The 24,661-nt window shown below is 39.0% G+C and overlaps 1 long non-coding RNA gene across 1 annotated transcript; it reads left to right on the forward strand.

Moving 5' to 3' along the window:
* Window positions 1-9,026: 9,026 nt before the first annotated feature.
* LOC103910556 (uncharacterized) lies at window positions 9,027-19,978 on the forward strand. Its single transcript, XR_660958.4, has 5 exons — window positions 9,027-9,074; window positions 9,770-9,916; window positions 12,958-13,024; window positions 13,883-14,033; window positions 19,279-19,978. It is a non-coding gene; the product is annotated as an uncharacterized lncRNA (long non-coding RNA).
* Window positions 19,979-24,661: the final 4,683 nt, after the last annotated feature.

Here is a 24,661-nt window from a genome sequence, read left to right on the forward strand (position 1 = left end):
TTGATTTACATTGAGGGTTACATGCTTCTACATCATTGTTATATGACTAATCATCCTCTCTGATATTGAGAATAATTTACAGTTATGGCTTGGTTTATGCCGACAAGAAGTTGTCTAACAGCAAGAAGGTCGCTGGTTCGAGTGTCATCTGGGCCAGTTGGCATTTCTGTGTGGAGTTTGCATGTTCTCCCCGTGTCGGCGTAGGTTTCCTCCACAGTCCAAACCCATGCGCTATAGTGGAACTGATCAACTACATTAGCAGTAGTGTATTAGTGTGAGTGAAAATGATGGGCCCACTGTATGAAACATTTGTCAGAGTAGTTAGAGGTTCATTCTGCTGTGGCGACCCCTGATAAATTAGTAACTATGCTGAAGGACAGTGAGTGAGTGAGTGAGTGAGTGAGAGAGTAAGGTTTAGGGGTAGGTATTATGCAGTGGCGTAGCAAATGGGCCCGCTGTATGAAACATGCCAGAGTAGTTAGCGGTTCATTCCGCTGTGGCGACCCCTGATAAATCAGTAACTATGCTGAAGGATAGTGAGTGAGTGTGTGAGTTAGGTTTAGCGGTAGGGATTAGGCAGTGGCGTAGCAAATGGGCCTGCTGTATAAAACATGCCAGAGTAGTTAGCGGTTCATTCTGCTGTGGTGACCCCTTATAAATCAGTAACTATGCTGAAGGACAGTGAGTGAGTGAGTGAGTCAGTGAGAGAGTGAGGTTTAGGGGTAGGGATTATGCAGTGGCGTAGCGGATGGGCCCGCTGTGTGAAACATATGCCAGAGTAGTTAGCGGTTCATTCTGCTGTGGCGACCCCTGATAAATCAGTAACTATGCTGAAGGACAGTGAGTGAGTGAGTGAGTGAGTGAGTGAGTGAGGTTTAGGGGTAGGGATTAGGCAGTGACGTAGCGGATGGGCCCGCTGTGTGAAACATATGCCAGAGTAGTTAGCGGTTCATTCTGCTGTGGTGACCCCTGATAAATCAGTAACTATGCTGAAGGATAGTGAGTGAGTGAGTGAGGTTTAGGGGTAGGGATTAAGCAGTGGTGTAGCGGATGGGCCCGCTGTATAAAACATGTCAGAGTAGTTAGTGGTTCATTCTGCTGTGGCGACCCCTGATAAATCAGTAACTATGCTGAAGGATACTGAGTGAGTGAGTGAGTGAGTGAGGTTTAGGGGTAGGGATTAGGCAGTGACGTAGCGCATGGGCCCGCTGTGTGAAACATATGCCAGAGTAGTTAGCGGTTCATTCTGCTGTGGTGACCCATGATAAATCAGTAACTATGCTGAAGGATAGTGAGTGAGTGAGTGAGGTTTAAGGGTAGGGATTAGGCAGTGGCGTAGCAAATGGGCCCGCTGTATAAAACATGTCAGAGTAGTTAGTGGTTCATTCCTCTGTGGCGACCCCTGATAAATCAGTAACTATGCTGAAGGACAGTGAGTGAGTGAGTGAGTGAATGAGTGAGTGAGTGAGGTTTAGGGGTAGGGATTAGGCAGTGGCGTAGCGGATGGGCCCGCTGTATGAAACATGCCAGAGTAGTTAGCGGTTCATTCTGCTGTGGCGACCCCTGATTAATTAGTAACTATGCTGAAGGATAGTTAGTGAGTGAGGTTTAGGGGTAGGGATTAGGCAGTGGCGTAGCAAATGGGCCCACTGTATGAAACATGCCAGAGTAGTTAGAGGTTCATTTCGCTGTGGCGACCCCTGATAAATCAGTAACTATGCTGAAGGATAGTGAGTGAGTGAGGTTTAGGGGTAGGGATTAGGCAGTGACGTAGCGGATGGGCCCGCTGTGTGAAACATATGCCAGAGTAGTTAGCGGTTCATTCTGCTGTGGTGACCCATGATAAATCAGTAACTATGCTGAAGGATAGTGAGTGAGTGAGTGAGTGAGTGAGTGAGTGAGGTTTAGGGGTAGGGATTAGGCAGTGACGTAGCGGATGGGCCCGCTGTGTGAAACATATGCCAGAGTAGTTAGCGGTTCATTCTGCTGTGGTGACCCATGATAAATCAGTAACTATGCTGAAGGATAGTGAGTGAGTGAGTGAGGTTTAGGGGTAGGGATTAGGCAGTGGCGTAGCAAATGGGCCCGCTGTATAAAACATGTCAGAGTAGTTAGTGGTTCATTCCGCTGTGGCGACCCCTGATAAATCAGTAACTATGCTGAAGGACAGTGAGTGAGTGAGTGAGTGAGTGAGTGAGGTTTAGGGGTAGGGATTAGGCAGTGGCGTAGCGGATGGGCCCGCTGTATGAAACATGCCAGAGTAGTTAGCGGTTCATTCTGCTGTGGCGACCCCTGATTAATTAGTAACTATGCTGAAGGATAGTTAGTGAGTGAGGTTTAGGGGTAGGGATTAGGCAGTGGCGTAGCAAATGGGCCCACTGTATGAAACATGCCAGAGTAGTTAGAGGTTCATTTCGCTGTGGCGACCCCTGATAAATCAGTAACTATGCTGAAGGATAGTGAGTGAGTGAGTGAGGTTTAGGGGTAGGGATTAGGCAATGGCGTAGCGGATGGGCCCGCTGTAGGAAACATATGCCAGAGTAGTTAGCGGTTAATACTGCTGTGGCGACCCCTGATAAATCAATAACTATGCTGAAGGATACTGAGTGAGTGAGTGAGTGAGTGAGTTACTAGAGAATGATTTTATCACTGGTGATACTGTGTCAAACCAGTTCTGGAAGCTCAAATTAGTTCGATCAGATGTGTTTAGAGGTTAAATTGAGGGTCTGCTGTCCCCTCACTTTTATTTACTTAAAAAACCTTTAATAAAAATGTGTATGTGATCTATCAAGCATGTAGTTTGTATTTCATTTTTTTACTATATAAGTTGACAGTTCATTCCGCTGTGGCATCCCCATGAATGAATGTATGAATGAATATATATAGTAAAAAAGAAATACAAACTACATGCTTGATAGATCAGGAATCCCTGTTTTTATATCAGTTGTTTATTATTAATAAATAAATAGATAATAAATAAAGAAATGTATTAATTTGTTTGGAGATTTAAGTGCACCATCAAAGAAATCGGATTTTCTAAAAAAAGTCAAATGAAAAGAGCATGTTTAATGTGAAACAAATATGTGAAAACTTCAACACGTGGATGCATACATTTAGCAAACTCCAAGTTGAAGTGTGTTAACTGCTTGCAGTTCCCCTCCCCCACCCCTCTGTTCGTGTGTATGTGTGTGTGTGTGTCTTGAGCACCCATCCCCCACTGTCAACTCACAGACGCCTCATGAGTGCTGCCCTGGGGTAGACACTATGGGCCTACTCACACTATGCCATCCGTACCGTGCCCAGGCCCGTTTCCCGGATCGTTTGAGAAGTGTGAGTGCGCTGAATCGGGCTCAAGCACGGTTCACTTGGCCGGCCCTGGCCCGGTTGGAAGAGGTGTGCCTGAGTGCGGTACACTTGGGCTTTGGCGCGGTACGCTTGTGTGTGAGCGCGAAACGCGCCAAAGCCCGAAACCGAAAGCGAGACGTGACTTTTAAGGGACTGTTTGATATGGATTTATTAATCATTCTTACTGTTCAGTGATCGCAAACTGCCGTAGTTTATTAAAGACGCAAACTCCTCCCAGCACGCCAGCTGCGCGCCTTCAGCAGACCTCCTCATTCCTGCAGCACGAGAGCTTTGATTGTTTATGAGCGCCAAAAGTGGCGGATCTGTACGGCGAAATATCTGACTGCGTGTCCCCGCATCCCTAAGGACTGTTTGGCGAAATATTTGACTGCATGTCACTGCATAACAAACGACTGAAACGATATAACTAGAGAAATCTTCACTGTGCTGCTGAGTGAAAGCGTATGGCAAGCCGTTTTAACATTTAAACCTTGTTCTGACTATCCATAAATATATTTAGAGAGATAATTATATTTTGACTAGTCATAATTATAATTCGACTTGTCAGAATAACAATTAGAGATATCTGCAATTACAATTGTACTAGTACGAAATCAGATTGGAGATATCTGCAAATATATTATGAATAGTCATATTCCTTTATTGACTTCCATTGAAAAATATTTGCAGATATCTCTAACTGAGTTTTGACTCGTCAAAAATCCAATTCAAGATATCTACAACTGTAATTCAACTATTAGTAAATTAATTAGAGATATCTTCAAATATATTTGTAAATATCTCTAAATATTACGAATTAAAGACATCTCCAAATGTATGACTAGTAAAAACTCAGTTAGAGATATCTCTAATTACAATTGTGACTAGTCAAAACTCATTTAGAGATATCTGCAAATATTTTTCAATGGAAGTCAATAGAGGAATATGACTAGTCATAATATATTTGCAGATATCTCCAATCTGATTTCGTACTAGTACAATTGCAATTGCAGATATCTCTAATTGTTATTCTGACTAGTCGAATTATAATTATGACTAGTCAAAATATAATTAGAGATATCTCTTAAATATATTTATGGAGTCAGAACAAAGATTTAAATGCTAAAAAGGCTTGCCATAGAGACCGCTTCTGAACAGCGCAGCAGCGATGACGTAAGCGTGCCGAGGCCCGATATGGTGTGAGCGCGGGCCGTCGGGGGAGACGGGAGGGGGGACAAGCGTGCTTTGGCCCGGTTCGAGGCAACTGTACCTAGTGTGAGTACGGCCTATGACTATGATGATGACGACAATAATATAAAGTTAGTTTGTTAACGTAATTCAAGTCTACAACACCTATCAGGTTTCCCCTCACTTTTATTTACTTAAGAAATATATGTGTATATATATATATATATATATATATATATATATATATATATATATATATATACATATATATATATATATATACATATATATATATATATATATATATATATATATATATATATATATATATATATATATATATTTATTATATAATTATTTTTTATTATATATATATTTATTTATTTACTTATTTGGAGATTAAATTAAAGTGCACCATAATCAAAGAAAATCAGGTTTTCTAAAAAAAAGTCAAATGAAAAGAGCATGTTCAACATAAAACAATATGTGAACACTTCAACACGTGGATGCATACATTTTGCAAACTCCAAGTTGAACCTGCTGCAGTTTCCCTCCTCCACCCCTCCCCCACCCCTCTGTTCGTGTGTATGTGTGTGTGTGTGTGTTAAGCACACATCCCCACAGCGCCTCATTCAACTTTTTTTTTTTTTTTTTTTTTGAAAACAATGAACTAATTTATCTATTTAGAAAATGAGGTAGTTTCTGTTATTGGATCTTCTCCGTGTTGTTATAATTATGTCCTTCCTCATCAATACCTCTATCATTACTGATGATATTATAGTAGACTACAGTGCAACAATTACATTAACGATTAAGATGGTCATGCTAGCCCTGACATACGCTACAGCAGTAGCACCAAGCGTAAAACGGAAAACCTTCTCGAGAAGACACTTACAAACTTAAAAACACTATGGCTCAGAACCGTGCAACCGCACATAGCCAACATAACATGAATCAACTTATCTACTAGTGCAAATGCTCCTGATAGCTGCATTAAAAACTCCCTGAAAACCACTGCTTCAAGATGCCGGTGCAGAGTGGCCTGATCTAGGTGGAAAAAACCTGTTATATTCCTCGGGAGTGGGTCGAGGGGTCGGCGGCAGTCCCAGTAGATTTTCCAGTTGATGAAGAAGTGGACTGAGTATGCCTCTGCCGTACTCCATCTGTGGATCGAGCGGGTGAATATCCTCCTGCTGGAGGTCCTGGGTTGAATAATCCGGACCCTGGGTGCCCCACCGAGTAGGAGCGTTGTTGACCTGGTTGAGCTCCGTGGCCTGCGGCCGGCCCAGCTCGGACCAACTCAGACCCTAAATGAGCCTGTCCGCCAGCATTTGCAGGATCTCGACCGTCATCATCATAAAACCACTGTGCAGACGACATGGTGGAGTTAAGTGAGTCATGGGCCATATCTGTGCTATCAGCATACATCGGTGTGTTGAGACTAACATAGGCCGGAGGTTGTTCAGCTCGGGGTGTGGCAGGTGCTGACTGATTATTGGCAGGCAGCTGATCTCTGTTAGGGTCAGTGAGTGCACCTCCCTCAGACGCACCTTCGTCCTCGCTGGTGGAGGACTGTGGGTGTGACGTCCACTTCTGACTCACCATCTCAGATGACAATTTATTTCCAGATTGGTCAACTAATCGACCATCAACAAGTGAGTATTTAGGCTGTCGTAATGGACTCGGAGACGGAATGGGCTGTGCCGGTGTAGACGATAACCCAGGTGGTGGTCCTAACACGACTGTCTCTAATTTGGGCCCATGATGATTTGCTGGTCCTGCCGCGGATTTAGCTGGTGATGCTGTAATTACTGGAGGCTGCGTTGATGCCGATACTTGCGGGCCAAACACCTCGTCTTCCTGTTCTGTCAAGGCCCCAAGTCCAGGGTGAGTTTGGTCTGCGCTAGTTGCCTTCGCCTGTGCCATTCGCTCTCTCTCCCTCTCTCGCTCTCTCTCGTCAATTCCCGCTCGCATGAGTTCAAGTCGCTCAAGGAGCTGTCTTTGTCCAGGAGTTAATGTACGGGTCGGCTGAGGAGCTGGCTCTTGGCTGGCCATCTGATACTCATTTCCGGAGTCCCCATCAGATTGCGTAGCACTTCGATCACATCTACTATGACCAGAGCCGCGACCGTCATCGCCTGACCTGTCTCCGTCTTGACGCCTGTGATGTCTATGACCTCTTCCTGCCCCCGCATTTCCTCCATCATCATCATCATCATCATCGTCCGATGAATCAGCAGCGTTGCCGTATCGGGGGTGTCCCGGGCGTCGTCGTCGACGAGGTCTTGGGGGAGGAGCATCTGGGTGCCCATCCATATTCGCGAGTCCTCCCAGGTTGGCCGGATACAATGCAACCTGGTCTGTCATAGCTGCTTGCATTCTCACCTCTGCATCCGACATTGGACGCTCAACATCAAGCGCTTCCCTACCGCGAGCTGTAACATAGCCTGCAATCAGCTTGTTCCAGACGTCCACACGGAGTCGGTCGTTTTGGAAGCCCTGATACCGGCCTAGAGACTCGTCTCCTAGAGCGATTAAAAGCCTCCCGCAGAACGCAGCTAGATGTCTGAATTGGTTCGCTCTAACGTGCTCAAGGTTATGACGAAATCCATAATAGGGATTATTGCCCACCCTTCTCATAGCAAGCCCTGCGTTGTCCCACTGATCCGGGTACATTCGCTGAATTAAAATCCACGGGAAAGCAGGGTTCTCATGTATGGCTCGCGCTATCACGTCTAGGGACGTAAGTCCTGAACCGGCAGCTTGTGCAAGTACAACACGGACCCTCAATGCATGCTGGGGAATGTAAGTCAGCCATCTTCGAATTATGGCTGGCATAACAGTATCATCTACATACTGCCCGAAGTTTGTCCATGTCAGCTGAATATCTCCTGCTGTTAAAGCTTCCCCTGCGTAGGGCATCACCGGTGTCAGCTCGGCTACCACTCTGGTTACTTTTGCTGCCGACATATTCCCTCTAACTGAGAAGGATACAAGAGTCAAAATGATTGCCCCAACAGCCACCTCTTTGGCACGATGTTCCTGAAGCATAAACGCCATTAGGTGCAGGAACCGAAGTTTTCCAGCCAGCGTCACTCTATTGCGCCATGTTGACAGCTGCTGATCCCAGAGATCAGCTCCGCGAGGAGCGTTCGGACCAGCGCGTCGTATGGCTTCTAGCCCATCTGCGAACCAGAAGGCATCCCGCAAGGCTTGCACATTGTCTAAGAGACGCGCAACCTCTGCCTGTGCCTCAGCAGGTCTCATAATAACACGAACTGGAAGATGAGGCACCATGGTCTCCATTACCAGCTGTTGTTTGCGCAAATCCGCTCGATTATGCTTTAGGTAACAGATGAAGCTAGCGGTGGTTAGTGTTAGGACGTCCATCTGATGTTGTGCCATTACCTGGAGGGTGAAGGGTGCTACGTCAAGGTGTCGCAGCATAGACTTTAGGTTCCGCCCAGCACCGCCTATAGCGTCAAAAATCATCGGGTTATCTGCAGGTGCGATAACGACTCTGCCGTGTTGATGTGGGGTGAGAGGGTCATGATGTTGTCCTTCCCAAGCTGTCCGAATGTAGCCCGCGCGTGGCACTCTCACTCGCAAATCCGCCATCAGGTCCAGCATCCGATCGGTGAACTCATCGTCTGCGTTCTGCCAATTGCGTGGACGCCGCGCACCAGACCCTGGCTGCTGCTGTTGGTGCTGCCCACCATCGCGCGACCCTGCAAACTGGGGTCCTGGACCACCGCGTGATCCTGTAGGCAATGACATGATATTCTGTCAAGCCACAACTAAACACACATAAAGAAGCAATGAAGAAAGAAAAAGATGTGTGTTAAAACATTAGATGGTTTGTCTCCGTTGTTTTTAATTAATAACTGGCACCCTGATACAACAACACACTTGTAAACTCAGCGAACATGACCTGGAACTGACAGGTGACTTGAACTGGATGACATGCATCTAATCAGATAACAACATGATCAAATGGAGCGCTGGAGCGTATCTTTCACCGCTCTGCACCGGCCTTGCGGCAGTCCAGTAAAGCAAGCAGTCGCACGCAATCGAAGCCATCCGAAATTGGGAGATCTGATCGCAGATGACTGTAGGATGTACATATCCGCATAAGGACCACTTGGTGTGCTCGTTGCATGTCCAATCCCCGGGGGTTCGGACCACCGGGCTATCGGTTCACCATCGAGACGCCGATGAGGTGGTGCTAGACCACTGCCTGCAAACAGGCCTGAGGAGATCGCAAATCTAGTCCGCACCCATGGCCGTGCTTCTGCACATGTGATCAATAAGGTCATCAGCCTCAAGAACAACTCCATGGTTCAGTACAACGTCGTAATAGAGATTAATGCGCTTGGCGGCAGACAGAATCAACAAGCGAAGAAATGTAAACATGATTTTGGATATTCTCCCGCGCCTCATTCAACTCATGAACGCGCGGCATTTGCAAACACGTGCTACTGACGCAATCAATTGGAGACGCCTTTTCCCGCGAACTCATCTCATCTCTCCTGAAAGAGCAGGTAATTCAATTTATATATTTAAATGCATAATTACTGCTTACACGACAAAACATTGCCTTTGTAAGATGTATGTTTAGTGCTTATATTCCTTTGTCGATTATATTTGTTGAAATGTATTTAATAGCAATGTTAGCTGTATACTGTTTAACACACTACATTTCTGTTGATCAAAATAGTGCTTGCGTGTGCTTGTGTGGTTGCCCCAAAAATAAAATCTTTATTTTTTGTTTAATTTGGTGATTATTTTAAATTACTTTAAGTAAATACGTCTTTTAATGATGATAATTAGCTTGCCCAAACGCACAGAACATTATATAACGTCTTTATTATATCAAAGTATATATAATTTTGAGGTGTGTAAAGTTACAAAAACATGAAAATGGTTCATGTGGGTCTAGCCCTGTTTTCAGTCTAAATAACAATGTATTTATAGCTTTGTTTAACGAATATAGGAAAATTAATCTTGGATGTGATTTACATCCTACCTATTCTGTTTTTAATTACATTATGATTTAATTTCAGATTTAAATTTTTAGATTTTAGATAGAAGTACATTACTAGATGTATGTGAAATCATTTGAGTTCAGCAGAACAATAAACAATATATAAAATGTATTATGCTATTATTATTATTATTATTATTATTATGTTATTTATTAGCATAATATAATTTATTATATTTATTTTTCGTAAAGTCTTTATAGGAAACATGCCCTTTGTCTTCATGCTGGGATTAAGAAAAAACAGAAAGCGTAAAATACCTCAAGAGGATGCAGAACATTATATTTGTTGTAAAAGTGACAAACCAGGACTGCAAGTGCAATTCATCAACAAATACAAAGGTAAGTTATACTTACAAACACTCTCTCTCTGTCTATATCTCTCTATGCAGATGTTCAGTGGTTCAATATAGAATGATAATGAACATGTACAATATTGACATCATGGGAACTCAAAATACATTGAATAATTATTTATTATGTAAACTTTTACCATTCTTTTTAAGAAAATCCATGTTGTGTTGCAGTGGTATTGTTAACAGTGCAACATTCTAAGAGACTTAATTGTTTTTCAATAATATTTTCAAGTTCATCTGGCCTACTACAGGTTGAAAAATTAACTGAAACTGTTACTAAAATTCAAAATATTTATAGGTCAGTTGTACTGTACGTTAACTCTGTGCAAGAAGGCTTCAATAGTAAACATTAGTTAATTAAAGTTATTGGTAAAGTTTAATGTTAATCTTAGGTGATGATAATTTCTTAATGCTGATGTATGTGTTAAAATTATAGTAATCTGATTACAATCGTTTTACTAAAGTCAGTCATTTTACTAAATGGGAATAATAACTAATAATATTCAGTTGTATTATTTTATCCTTTATAAGCACAGTAACTGTAATGAATCTGGCTTTTTTCTCACCGTTGACTTTAATCCATTAATTTATTTTAAAGTGTTACCTGTTGTACTTTATCATACTTTTTTAATTAAATTGGGTTGAAACATTTATTAACTCTGAACATGTATATACAACAAAGCACTACATTTATTATTTTTGCTATTATAATTGTTAAAGTAACCAATGCAAACCATACACACACTTAAATTAGTTTTTAATGTATCTGTAATGTTGTAAAATATTTTACAGATTACCAGACTTTTAATTTTCAGCCAGGCACTCCAATGGCTTCCAATGACATCTTTCCATTTCAAAATTGTCACGTTTAAGATCTGATTTCTTTAAAAATCAGTAATCTTCACTACCTGTTATATATATGATATAAAGTGGGTTTCAGATCGGACAAGAAGCACTGCATTAAAGTCCATTTCCCCCCACCATGTCTTCAAAATATGACAGTTTTTTTACCCTGTATTTTGGTTGTTGCTAGATCAGATATGGTTGCAGCCGAAAGTTAACGAAAACTATTTATATTATTTCTTAAATTTCACATTTGTTGTATTTTATTAACGTCTATCCCCACCCCAACCCTAAATCCAACTGTCACAGTAACGTAAAAACAGTAGTTGTATTGAGTATTATTTATGCTGCTATCTATTAAAATACCCAATAAATTTTATTTTTTAAAGCCTACCTCCACCCCAACCTTAAACCCAACCGTCACAGTACTGTAAAAATATTCATTATTGTTATACATTCATTCATTCATTTTCTTTTCAGCTTAGTCCTTTTATTAATCTGGGGTCGCCACAGCAGAATGAACCGCCAACTATTCCAGCATATGTTTTACACAGCGGATGCCCTTCCAGCTGCAACCCATCACTAAGAAACCCATACACATTCATTCACACTCATACACTTCAGACAATTTTTATCTTACCCAGTTCACCTGTACCACATGTCTTTGAACTGTGGGGGAAACCGGAGCACCCCGAGGAAACCCACGCGAATGCAGGGAGAACATGCAAACTCCACACAGAAACACCAGCTGACCCAGCTGAGGCTTGAACTAGCGACCTTCTTGTTGTGAGGCGACAGCACTACCTACTGTGCCACCGCGTCGCCTATTATACAGTCGCCTATTATACAGTATTATACAGATACCTATCATAAAAATGCTGCTATATGGATGTGCATAGCACATACCAGCCGGCCACGTATTCGATTTAGACTTTACCCAGTATTTTCAATGGAATTTCTGCGCTAGCCTTTTGCTGTACTGACGGCGCTAGTGGTTATACCATCGTTCATCTAATTTTACGCTTGAACAACTAAATGAATGCTTTAGTCTGTTTAACTGAATGTATTGTAATTACATTACAACATTGATGTTGTACAAACAACCTTGTGAAATTGAAAATACCCACATTAAGCTATCACCGGAAGTTTATCGTTGGCTTTAAAACTCTAGCTGTGCAGAGAGCCCGTTGTGCATAAACAATTTTGTTCCAAATCCCCGTTAATATCTAATCTTTGTGCTAACAAACAATAGCGAACACAGTTGGGCAAGTTACTTCCAAAATGTAATGCATTACAGTGTATATATATATATATATATATATATATATATATATATATATATATATATATATATATTAAAAGTTACTGCCATTTCTTTTTTTGTAATTGGTTACATGACAATATTAATATCTCAGAAATGCATTACACTACTTTTGTATTACTTTTAGGTTACTTTAACCAAAATACCCACAGAAGTACGACTCTAATGAATTAAAGTATTAATTTTCAATAGTATGTCTATGTTTTCAAATACATTTAGCTATATATTGTAATTATTCAGAGAAAATTTTGTCTGAGTCTGACAACAGCCAGTGCTCCACACAGAGATCTGATCATTTATTTGACATATTTTCTTTTAAATATATATTCATAGTGCTTCATCTTTTACACATTTATATATATGACTGTGTAACCTTAATCACTTCTGGGGATGGGGACTTAAAAGGTAGCAATTTTATTTTATCCAATAAATGCATTGATAATATCCACAGATTTTTAAATAGTCAATCAAATGAACTTAAACTATTAAAATTGCAACAAACATTTGTTTTGGCCCAAACTACAAAAACAAACAAATTTAAAACTAGTTTAAACACACTGGTTTAATCATCTATACATGTCATTATAACTATATTGTATAAATATTATTTCAAAGGCCTACATCATGCTAACAATCAAAAACTGAATGACATGACATAACAGGCGATTGCCCTTTGAGTGCACCTGAAAAGACATTAATGACACTTCTCATAAAGCTTGAGAAGCATACAGGACAAGTAGAACAATTAGTTCAAATAAAAACACAAAAGTCTGTAGAATTTAATGCAAACTTTAAAAATGCAATTATGTACCAATGATAATTAATTTTCAACAAACTGCAGCTAATGAACGTCTTTTGTTTAGGAGAATGAGTTTTCACCACTGAAGCTTTATTCAGAGGCGATTTTGTTCTTGAGTACAAGTTTGGGTGGTGAGTATGATTAGCCGAAAGGTTATTAAATATGTTTAGATGTGGTTAAATAAATGAGCAAATAAGCAAACATAACACTGCCGTGCCCCTATGCCAGGGATCACCAAACTTGTTCTTGGAGGTCTGGTGTTCTGCTGATTTTAGCTCTAACCCAAATCAAACACACCTGAACAAGCTAAACAAGGTCTTACAAGGTATACTTGAAACACCCAGGCAGGAGTGTTTAGGCAAGTTGGAGCTAAACCCTGCAGGACACTGGACCTCCAGAAATAAGATTGGTGACCCCTGGCCTATGCTATAGTATCATGATCGGTGATCTCAAAGGTGGATGATATGAAAATTGTGTATCACCCAACAATAATGTCCAAGCACTGCACAACTCTGTACAAGTTCGACCCACGCATATGCAAGGCAGGCAATTCTGTAATCTATCAGCTTAAATATATCGGCCATATTTTGATATCAGACTGATGACCATAACATTAAAAAAATAGCATTTATTGGCTGATATCGATATGGCCGATAATATATTATGCGTCTCAAAATTTAAGTATTTCTGATTCTGATCATTCTGATTACAATCAGTTGCCATATTTGATTGCAATTTCATTAAAAATGTTCCTCACAGACATAAAAAATATTTTACAGGAATTGAGAAGTGAAATGTAAATTAACACTTCTAATCAAATCTGTAGTTTTAGTGAAATAATTAGCAAGTTTTAAAATAGAATTCATTCTCGATACTATTGTTAACACCTCTTTGAAGATGGTCACAGAAAAAAAAATAGTACATCTTAAATGTATAAACTTTAAAAATTGTTTGTATTTTATGCTTAGTGATTGTTTTATGTTTTTCAGCATGGATGCATCGAAAGAAGATGGGTCTTTAGGGAGACTTGTAAATGATGACCACAAAGCTCCTAACTGCAAAATAAAAATCATATCTTTGCTGTGTGCAACATACTTCCAGGAGAAGATATAACCTACAATTATGGAGATTCTGGTTATGGTGAGTAGGGGTCAGTAGTATGAGTCTACAGAAATCAGTAGGTTCACTTACCAATTGTCTATATTATGAAACATAAAATTCAACCATAATTATACGGATGCTTTATTCTGTAATATTGACAGTCAAAATAGCAATACTGACTGACATGTATAAGTAGAAAGTCTGGTCAGAAGGAATATACAGGGTTTCCGCGGGGTCTTAAAAAGTCTAAAATTAAAAAAATCGAAATTTAAGGCCTTCAAAAGTCCTAAATTCACTATTCTAAGTCTTAAATATTTTTGCACAGGTCTTATTTTTGCGATGTCCATGTAACGCTACATCTAAAACTCATTTAAATTCTTTTTTTGTTGTTGTTGCTAGGTTTTCAGGGTGTTGTAGTTCTTTATTTCACTAGTCCAATTGTAATTTGCGTTATTACAACTACAAATAAGACCGACATGCCCTATACCGACAATTGCCAATCAGCTTTCTGTTATTGAACTCAGTGCACGCGGTAAATGTGATGTCATCACTGTGTTTATGGAGTTCCGCCCGCCGCGACATGATTTTGGCTGGCAGAGCTCACAAAATCTTTTTTCAGTTCGTGCGGTGCCGCATTTGATTTGAATTAAATATGAAACACTTTGAAGAGATTTTGTCTGAAACAGGTATGACTGTACACACATAGGGCTGGACAATAATTCGATATCAATATATATCGCGATAGATTTTTTCAATAACAGTGATGATTTTTAAACCCATTTCCGGTATTTCGATATACATTTGCATACGTCTGTTTTATTATAGATAAGATCTTATACCTTGTATCATTTGTCACTGAATGACTTTTCGTGCTCAGAATGAGCGTGATGTCACTTGCGTGATGACGTACATCACAGACACGCTGCCACTGCCAGCGCTCAGAAGTTAGTTAAGCTGCTCCGTTGCAGAATGCTACAAAATGTGTGCCCTGAATACTGATGTGAATGAACAAGCTTCCACAACTAAGAATGCAGACAAATTAGTTGATGAGAGAGGAAAGACGAATGCAGTGGTGTGGAAGTGATTCAGCTTTTTAAGTTTCGATAAACGTATAGTTTCGGTGCTCTGCAAAATGTGCGGTAGAGTGGTGCAGAGTCTGCCGACTAACAGCGGAAACACATCAAATCTGTTCCACCCGATAGAACATACTCAGAGTCAGAAGCAATGACAGAAGATGAGGCATCATTTAAGTTTAAGTCAACCTGTCGCCTCACCATCCACCTTCCCGACACAGATGGCTATGAGGCGCCGTGTACGATCTAAATAAAACTTTGCTTATCAACACAAGCATATAAATTACTCGCATATAAACCTATACTATGTTCAAAACATGTATGAAACTTGCGCATATATAAACTTGATGCATGCATACACCCATTAGGTCTGGACAATGATTCGATATCAATATATATCGCTATAGAATTGTTTTCAGTAACGTGATATGAGTTTTAAACTCATTTCCGGTATTTCGATATAAATTTGCATATATATATATATATATTTATAAGATCTCATAGATTGCATTAGGGATGTAACGGTATCAGAATTTCACGGTACGGTAATACCTCGGTATGAATGTCACGGTACAGTATTTATTGAATCATTTACAGGAAAAACAAAACTTATGAAAATACTCCAAAAAAGTGCCAAAAGTGTCAATGACATACAAATTAGCCATCTATCTGTAAGCTTTGAAACAGGAACTTCAATTTTAATAACAAAAAAATATTAAACAATGTAAAAAAAATAAAGTTTCAATTTAGTATTGTTGAAAACTCATCACATTCAACATTTAATCACTCACTTAGATAGAGATGGGTTTTGAGGAAAATGATCATATAACTATAATCTGGTAAAAGCTGGTATCTCTGAGTATTTACAATGTCCCCTGCAACAGAAAAAAACCCCTCTCATTTGGGACTGAGGTTTCTAGGAGAGAGATATGACTTGGCCCAGGTTGACAGCAGTGGGTGACGTTGTGCATTGTCTTTCCCCCACTTGAGAGAACAAGCCGTGAGTGAAATTGAGATCTCTTTGCGGTACAAGTCAATGTCTGCATCAATCTGAACAGTGTGCTGTGTTTCTGCAGTCCCCATGACTGTTTTTAGTCGTTTTCCCCGACTTGCAGGCACGTGCACACATAGGGCTCAACCTGTGCAGTGCACATGCCCTTTTTAGTCTTGGATAGAAAGTGCCCTTCCAAAATGATCAAAAGTGCCCCCGCGACGCGACACACCCTCCGTCCCACCCTTCAGTAGGTGCGCAACAACACCGCTCTTGAGTATGCGCGCTCAACCCCCCCTCCCCGCTTTACAGTACGCGCGCGACAACACAGCTGATCAGAACACGCGCGACAACACCGCAATTCAGTACGCGCACGACAACACCGCTATTCAGTACGCGCGCGGCGACAACACCCGCTTTATGTTCGATCATTTCCAGCTCTTTTTCATCCCCGCTTCTAGCAGCACACTTCATTTCCGCATTACTGGATCTGTAGCGACAACAGACCGCAAAGAATGTTGGCAACCCCTGGGCTGATGGGAATTGTAGTTTCCACTACCTCCCGTTCGCTTCATTCGCCTGAGCAAATTTTCTCAGAAGACCTATAGTTTTATCGAGTCATGCGACTATGCTAATATCGGAAAAAAATTAATATTGCGGTATGACGGTATTTGCAATACCGTTACATCCCTAGATTGCATCATTTGTCACTGAATGACGGTCAGTGCTCAGCCATCAGAAAGAGCATGATGTACGTCATCACGCATGTGACATCACAGACACGCTGCCATCGCTTAGCACAGCAGTTGGTTAGCTCCGTCGCAGAAAGTTTGCCCTGAAGTGTGCCCTGAATACAGATGTGAATGAACAAGCTATATATATATATATACAGGGCTTTACATTAACTTTTTTGATCACCAGCCACTGTGGCTAGTAGATTTCCAACATTACTAGCCACTCTGCATTTTCACTATCCACAATTTTGTTGTTGGAAAAATATATTTTATATGCATAAGTTTGACGTTGACATGCTAAAATTACTGGATTTAAATTTTGTGTTATGTCCACATGTGTCCTCAATCATTTCACTTTTTGTGTGTCGAGTATGAGCTTGCTCAATGAGCATGAGCAAAGGAGTCATGGTTTCATTGTGTTTGCACGACTAGCATGACTTTTTTTAGAGCTCAAAATTAACGATTTACCAAATTTATCTCTATAACCATACAAAACAATAATTATTTCTTAGACACAAATTTTTAATGTGTCAAAACAAGCAAAATATAGCTGTATACTATACTTTTTATTTAATAAAACATTTCTTAAAAAAGAAAGAAAAGCAATTGACTTTAAAAAAATAACTATTGTCATGTATCAAAAATATTTACAGTAATCTGTCGTGGCTAATGATCATCCTCTCATTTGGTTTTCACTTGCTTTCTTCTGCTTATGTGATCACAATTATTTTACTTCTTGATTCTAAGATCACATTTGCACGCATATTGGGTCATCCTTATATTGTCGAACCCTGCTTTTAGGAAAACTACAAAATTGAAAAAAAATTATTTTCAACCAGCCAAAGTGGCTTGTGGGAGTGACTGTCTAACACGCCAAAGCTGAAATCTACCTGAATTTGGCGTGTTGGCGGGTGTTAATGTAAAGCCCTGTGTATATATGTATATATATGTCTGTTTGTAAAGGCTAAATACAAAAAAGAGAGTTAACATTTTAAAAAGTGAACAAATAATTTTTTTTTTTACTTTTTTATCAAAAGAAAAGTTATAAGAGCCTGGAGGTATTATAGACTTTGCAAATTCAGTTTGCAGATATTTGTAGGTACAGACATCTATTGTGTGCGTTCTTGGCAGTTTTTTAATGTCTTTTTAATATTGTCCATATCGATATCGGAATTATATCATATCGACCAAAAGTTAAGAAGTATATCGTGATATAAATTTTTGTCATATCATCCAGCCCTATACACACATCTTCTTTATGATCAGTCCATGCGTGATCATAGGGAGAAGTAGAACCAGATGACCAATACTTTTTGGCTAGAAATTGCAAAAGCAGTGGGAAAGGAGGACAGTTTTTGTAAAAGTTTGGAAAAACCTGAGGGATAAGTTTCTTTAAAAAAAGAGGCCATGCAAAAGTGTAGACCCAGTTGGTTTTAATATTACAGAATGTTTTTCCATCATTCATAGGTTTTACACTGATGTATAGACCTATATTACAATTTCGAATTTAAAACAATTTACAAGTTACAAACTAAAATTAAGTAACAAAATTTTGCCTAATTACCCTAACCTGCAAAGTTCACCTAATTAACCTAATTAGGCTTTTAAATGTCACTTAAAGCTATTTTTTGAAGTGTCTTCAAAAATATCTAGTCAAATATTATTTACTGTCATCATGACAAACAGAAAATAAATCAGTTATTAGAGATGAGTTATTAAAACTATTATGATTGAAATGTGTTGAAAAAAAATCTGCTCTCCATTAAACGGGAATTGGGGAAAAATAAACAGGGGGGCTAATAATTCTGACTTCAACTGGAAAGGAATATATATATATATATGTATCAGTTTACAGTATATTGATGCCCAATTTCTAGGCTTTATTGGTGATAACTAAACTAGTCAGAAAGTGTTGTGTGAATTGTTGAGTGGGCAAAATAAAAAATAAAAAACCTCAATATTTTTAGTGAGTGTACTTGTTTTCTGTTTTTATTTCTGCCTTAATAAAAAATATAATTTTAGAGCAACACAAGATCTGTTGCCATTAATATTTAACTTTAATGGGTAGAACTGTCTGAGATATGAACAAAAGCATGTGATGCATCATTTAGATAAAAAATGTATTTAAAAAATCTTGAATGGTTATAAAAATCTTTATAATTAATTATAAAATAATTAAAAACGATTATCCTGAATGATATTAATGATATGACCTAGTTCCAGAAGCTTTTTACTTCTCTGTTTGTTTGTCTATTTTACTGTCTGTTTCTTCTTCTTCTGATCTCTTTATGTGTATGCATGTTTTTGATATTGCGATATAGGTCCTTAATTTAATACTTAATGGTCTTAAAAAGGTCTTAATAAGTCTTAAATTTGACATTATGATATCTGCAGAAACCCTGAATATAGAAAAAGAAGAATATACTTGTTCTGTCTTGACAAATATTTCTGATTTCGATATTCTCTGTTTTTTTTCTGACATCCAGTCCCATAATGCTTCTGTCTCCTCACCTGCTTTGGACAACGTGAAGAATAGTGATCCTCACAAACAAACTGAGCCACAACAGTCAGACAAAGCAAGAAGATCAGGGAATAAGACGGTAACCCTTTCATTCAGGCACCAGGTAGCCTATCTAGTGATATTTGCTGCTAAGTGAACAGGGCAGACTAACCAGAACAAGGTAAGACAGACCCTTTGGCAGGTTTATTTAAAATGTAATCTAGTTCTAACTATTTAACATCATACAATTGTGTCTTAAAGCAATTTATTTAAAGATGAAAGGATAGCTCAATTATGTATTTTCACATGCCAGATATTCTGGAGTTAATTCATACAGTATGACCAATAGTACACATACAGATTTTACTATAAAAGATTGGTTAATTACTGGCAAGTGATAGTTGGACTGCATAGTTAATCGTAAAAAGATGGCGATCTCAATTCGAACCCCTGAACGTCGATGCGCGAACGACATTTAAATGACCATATTGCAGTTTGGAGTTATGTTTACTACAAGATAGGGTTGTGCCGATGGACACTAGTGTTGTGTATCGATGATAGGGAGAGATATCACCGAGAGCTGAGGCCTGACTATTTTAAAGATGATGTTTGGCTCATTTCACATTTATGTAGACCTATTACATGTGTTAAATTCATTTTTAAATAAAAGACTTATTATTAATATTATCTTGTTGTTGATGTTATTCTTATCAGAATTAATAATCAAATAACTGTAATTTGTCCAGCTTTAGCTGTGTCCGTCAGCATTGCCTAACCGACACTTCAGACTGCAGCAGCAATCATTTAAATTGAAAATTGCCTGCTCAAAGGAAAAAAAATACAATGATTTTAAAATTGCAAGGCGAGTATTACCTATATTCACAATTTTTACCAAAATCAGCATGTCAAAAAGAATTTATTTCCCATTCTTTGCATATCAAGTTAATATGCAACTTCACTGTTACTTAAAAATAATAGGCTAAATAACAAAACAGGATTTAATTAACAAACAAGTTATAGGTGCAGTAGGTGATCTGCCAAAATGCTAACCGGTTGGCATAATATCTTTGAAACACAGTCCCTCCCCTGCCATCCAAAGCCACGTCTCTGAAACACGAATGCTCATCGTAAAGATGGCAGTGGACAACCCACTAGATCATGTCATTCACCATTTAGAAATGTAGCTAGTGTTTAGCCGGTGGCGTGCAGGAATTACACTTATTACTAAACCATACTTGCATGCTATTTCACATGAATATTCAGAGTAGTGGTGAACAATATAAAGAGCGCATCACTGGCTGTCATTGTTCAGAAATGACCCAAGTAGGCTAGGCTGAATAGCTCTATTTACTGATGTTTTGTTGTTAAACTAAATATAAATCTACTTTATCAACGCTGTAAAAGGACCTTATGAAGCTGAAAATAGTCGCATCAATCTATCACGGGGAGATTTCAGTGGCTGAACAACACTTCTGTGCAGATAACCCATTCATAACAACACAATCTACATCAGCTCTGCGTGACTAAAAGAGTTTAACACAGAACATGACCAGCCTAACAGAAATACTTCAGTCATGGTATTATTTTTCTTCCAGCGTGCAAAACTCACTCCAATATTGATTCAGGAGTTTAACAGGTTTTTATTCAGCATTTGATTTGCAACTGTGACTGCTCGTCTGCACATAAACGCGCGGCGCACATGCACGCATCCACAGGCAAATGGTGAATCTGCATGAAGAGATGCCCAGTGGTTCAAATCTACATTTGCTGACAGTTTGACCTGCTTATCAGAATTATGGGAATTGTCAGCCCGACAATATTTAATTGGATGAACATGTTTTAGTTTTATGCCTTACCCAGAATATAAAAATACATATAAACACATTTAGATCATTTTCTTTAATCTTTACTTTTGGACTGTGAAGAGACTTTCAACCAGCACAACAACACATGATTCTGAAGATGATCACCTACTGCAGCTTTAAATAGACTTAAAAAAATAAAATAAAACCAAAAATGAAAACTTTAGAAATGAAAGTGGCTCAGATGTTCTGGAATAAATGGTGTTGCAGTAATGCACAATTGTTGGTCACCTGAGACTCCTTTTATAACAGCACTCTCACAAGATTATCTCTTGCTTTCACAAAACGTTTTTTATCTTTTGTTTATATTTGTTACTAATAGCCTATTTTAGTTTTGCCTACGGGTAAAGGAAGCCTATGGACTTTTTAAATTTGTTTTTAGTGCATATATTTACTGATTTGTCAAATACCCAGAATATACAGGGTGTCCGCGGGGGTTGTGAAAGTTAGTAAATGAAATTAGTCAAAATTAAGGGCATTAAAAAGTATTGAAAAGTAGTTAATGTCATCTGACGAGGTATTACATTTTCGAGCTCAAGATAAATTTTTAGATTTTTAGATACATTTTCAGTTTGTGTTGAGTGCAGGCCTTTATTCTAAAATTTGCGTGGATTTATTTAAATGTTGAGAGTAGGACCGGAGCGATATCGTGAGGTGGTATGGTAACTTGGCAACAAAGCCGCAACGTCAACACACCAGGGCTCGAAATTGTGACTATTCTGGTTGCATATGCGCCCAAAAATTAAGCTATGCAACCTCATAATATATTTGGGAGCCGTCAATCACTTAAGGCTTTCCGCTGTCAGATGACAGGGAGCTTTTGTGACTGCAGAAATTGCAAACGCCTGAAGAGTGAAAAGTACACAGGTTTGCAAATCCCACCTAAAGTTACAAATAATAGCACAGATGACCATGTATATCATGTGGTGAATGTTGATCCACCTACCGAGATTAAGTGTTTTCGGAGAAGGTGGCCGAATCTGGATGCGTTGCATTCACTGCGTGTTCAGCGCAAATGTCCGCTAAATGTCAAATCTAATACTGTACACATCATCGCCAAAGAAGCAGGCCTTCTAAGTTTACACTGAAACTGCAGCTCATAACAAAGAACCGCATTGCGCTGTTGGTCATCGCGAGAATCCTGCTCTGCCTGCTCATTTATTGGTCGGCTGACTCGCCTGCTTTATTCCACAAACACAGAAAAATGTAAATCAGCTCATAACTAGTGTGAGCATTTACAATGACACAAACCAAAATCAAAACTTTCAAAGAGTGGCAGAAGTGAGACTTTTTTTTTGAGATGTATATTCTTTTTCTATTTAATTACTGATGACTGTTTGCAGCTTTCAGCCTTGAATTGAATGATTTATTATAATCTTTTGTTTGTTTTGTAGTAGAAATAATATTCATTAAATTAACTTGCATATAAAAAAACATATATTGTTTGATGTAAACTATACATTTATTCTTCATGAAGTAACAGTAGGACTTTATATAGCAGAAAACCCACATTCAAGGCAGCATGATAATGACAAATGTAATTCTTTGTAAGTATTATTGTCATCATTGATTCAGCACGATTGTCTAACCGTGCTGAGAACGGTTTGTAATTGTGCCGCACTGATCTAGGCTCAGTGGAGAAACAACCGTAACCGTACTGAACTGTTCTTAGAAGAGCGGCTATTGATATTAATGACATGCATAACATTGATTAAAAACTATGAACAAAGGCCCATTGTGACATCTAGATTAATCCCTCTGCTTTACTTAAATGTATATGTTATCTGCAATATGTTATGGCATTTAGAAAGATTTAATTTACGCCACTACAGTTGCAGCTCTAAGTCGTGCTGGTATTACATTTTTTTTGAAGGTATTAAAAAAGGTAGTAAAAGGTATTAAATTCAACTTAAGAAGTTCTGTATATACCCTGAAATAAATATGTTTGTTTTATTTGTGTTTAATTCGATGGAATGATAAACATGGACATGGGTGTTATTCAAAACATGACCTATTTATTTTTAAATATATTATATTTATATATTTAATATATTTAATTGTTTAAACCATATTACATAAATTTACAACTACTATTTTACCATTTGTTTTGGCTTTAGTTATTAAACAGATTATTAATAAATAATCAAAGAACATTTTACTGAGCTCAGTCAATAGTTTTGTCTGTAGGTCTAGTCAAAAATCTAATACATTTAGAGCCATGGCTGCAACAAGTCGGCAACACTGTGTCTAAAATGAAACTCTCTTATCAGAAAACAATTAACACAATTATTCCAAGCACAACATTGTGTTAGATTTTAGCAAATACAAATGTAAGCTTGTTGATTATCACTTATGTGACTATGATCAGACCTGCCGCACTCAACTGAACAAAACATGGACAAATAAAACTCTATCACAGAGAAATAGTCATCCGCGGGGGTCCTTCTCTCATCTAAACAGGACATTAATGCATCTTTGTTTCTTATGTGTGTATCATTGTAGGTGTCCCCAAAGGTGTGTGTGTGTATCACCAGAGTCTTCAAAGTGTAGCTAAAGCAGTGTGTGTGTATCACCAGTGTCCCCAAAGGTGCGTGTGTGTGTATCACCGGTGTCCCCAAAGGTGTGTGTGTGTGTATTACCAGAGTCCTCAAAGTGTAGCTAAAGCAGTGTGTGTGTATCACCAGTGTCCCCAAAGGTGTGTGTGTATGTCACCAGAGTCCTCAAAGTGTAGCTAAAGCAGTGTGTGTGTATCACCAGTGTCCCCAAAGGTGTGTGTGTATGTCACCAGAGTCCTCAAAGTGTAGCTAAAGCAGTGTGTGTATCACCAGTGTCCCCAAAGGTGTGTGTGTATGTCACCAGAGTCCTCAAAGTGTAGCTAAAGCAGTGTGTGTGTGTGTATCACCAGTGTACCCAAAGGTGTGTTTGTGTATTACCCGAGTCCTCAAAGTGTAGCTAAAGCAGTGTGTGTATCACCAGTGTCCCCAAATGTATGTGTGTATCACCAGAGTCCTCAAAGTGTAGCTAAAGCAGTGTGTGTGTATCACCAGTGTCCCCAAAGGTGTGTGTGTATGTCACCAGAGTCCTCAAAGTGTAGCTAAAGCAGTGTGTGTGTATCACCAGTGTCCCCAAAGGTGTGTGTGTATGTCACCAGAGTCCTCAAAGTGTAGCTAAAGCAGTGTGTGTGTATCAACTGAGTCCCCAAAGGTATGTGTGTATCACCAGAGTCCTCAAAGTGTAGCTAAAGCAGTGTGTGTGTATCACCAAGGTCCCCAAAGGTATGTGTGTATCAACTGAATCCCCAAAGGTAGGCGTGTGTGTATCACAAGAGTCCTCAAAGTGTAGCTAAAGCAGTGTGTGTGTGTATCAACAGAGTCCTCAAATGTGTGTATTTCCACTGTAGTCTAAACTAAATTAATTATAGACACTCCTATTTCAACTGATCATTTGTATAAAGACTTTCACAGTAATTGTTTTCACTGAGAAACGTGTCTTATGGCGCATGTAAGT

The sequence above is a fragment of the Danio rerio genome, chromosome 4 (genome assembly GCF_049306965.1).
Source record: "Danio rerio strain Tuebingen ecotype United States chromosome 4, GRCz12tu, whole genome shotgun sequence".
In the NCBI taxonomy this organism is placed as follows: domain Eukaryota; kingdom Metazoa; phylum Chordata; class Actinopteri; order Cypriniformes; family Danionidae; genus Danio; species Danio rerio.